We start from the raw sequence: 1,841 nt of genomic DNA on the forward strand, positions 1-1,841 counted from the left end.
GTGAATACCGCTCGATAAACTATGATAACGGGAGTAGCGCTGCTTCCTGTCGTAGTAGGTTTCGCGCACAGTATCTAGATACATCTACCCCAACCAGCACGGAAACTTACACCGATTATTTCGCCGACGTGTCAAGAATAAGTGAATGGGCGCACACTTGAATATATGCGAACTATATACGCACAATAAGTGACGGTACTACACCGATAGCGCACGAATGGTCGAAGCTGGATGTTTCGTGACGGCCCACAGGAGTAAGAGAGTTACTAGCGATAATACGCATTTTACTACAAGGTATTACAATGTGCAGAACAGCTACGTTTCAAGCCTAGTGCCCAGCAAGAACAAATTTCCAACGGAACTGCAGCACACCCACGAGCGATTAGGCAGAAAATGATTAGATAGTGACCGCACCTAGGAACCTTACTGAGTCAGAAACGTGACAAGCCGCTGCTTCAAAATATTTGCCAAATAAAGAACTAAGACCAAGACACCATATTCCTGATCCAATTCATGAGCGGAAAGTTTGGATAGCTCCGAATACATATTTAGCCCCGCTTTTAGAGCAAGCACCATATACGCTGCTCGCGCCGTTTGGACATAGCTTAATCAGCTCCGAAAGCGCTTTTGCATGTTCTCTGAAACTGTGGCCAGATCTTCGTGTTGTCCGCCCAGTCACCATCTACGATATCTCTCGAAACAGAGGTTTGCTAAGCCGCACCGGCGTCATACACAGCCATTGTAAAGACGGAGGCAACGGAGGCAGTTGAGGCAAGCAATGGACACGTCACCACTTGATCAAACATGGCAGCGCCCACAGGATCGCCGCGAAACGGGTCAATATAAAATCTTATGATGATGCAGGGACAAAAGGCAATGCGTGCCTGACAGAGGTCTCTGATTGGCTCACTGCCCAAGCAGGGGATACGTAGTAAAGAAAAGCAATGCTTACGTAGCCACTCTATTACGAAAGAAAAATTAGTTTCAGCTGTAGTTTTGTTGGACTTTCCTTAATGCAGCCGAAAGTGCCCGCGTTCAAAAGTGTGGGTGTGTGGAGGGTGGCAAATGGCATATTTCCCCCCCTCCCCCCCACACACACTTTTGACATAGGGGGAGCAAATGCCCCCCCCTCCCAGTAAATAGGCCTATGCAGAAGTGTTTTGATCTGCGACCGCTTTTGTATTGACACCTAGACCCTATGGTATTTTAATGCAGCTTTGCATCTGCACACCCTGCGTTAATTGTCCGCTTGACAAATTTGCATGGTGTTTATTTTTCAGAAATGGCAAAAGCATACCATACCTTACCTTCACTTTGCCTGCAATCGCCGTTTCCTTGCCTTCTCACGATATTTTTTCTCTCTCCCGCCCTCTCCCCCTGTATGGGAACTGCGAGAGTGGCAGGGCTGTTATTCATTCGTTTCGCGACTGCGTCAGTTCTATCCACTCTCTGCCTTCTCTCCCCCATCCTCTCTACAGTTCCATCTACATACCCTCTGACTTGCACGTTAATATAAAGGTAAGCGCTGCAGTTTCTACAATGCTTTTGAGGGGGATCACAGATAATTACACCTGTCAGGAGGCTAAATGGCGACACCCAGGGAGCTCCAGAAGGCATTGTGCACATGCCACGCATGGAAAAGGTCCAAACGAGTTCCTCGCGCCAACTTTCCTCTCCGACACGCTCCAGCCATGTATATACAAGCTATGAACAACCCCCCTGGACGCAGCGTGCAAGACAACAGCTAGCAGCAGCAGCTGCAGCACAAAAGTCGAAGGAAGAGGGCAAAGAAAAGGTTTTCTTTAAAAAAAAAAAGCGAAGTAATGTTACTATCAAATCAG

Source organism: Dermacentor silvarum, chromosome 3 (assembly GCF_013339745.2).
Source record: "Dermacentor silvarum isolate Dsil-2018 chromosome 3, BIME_Dsil_1.4, whole genome shotgun sequence".
NCBI lineage: Eukaryota > Metazoa > Arthropoda > Arachnida > Ixodida > Ixodidae > Dermacentor > Dermacentor silvarum.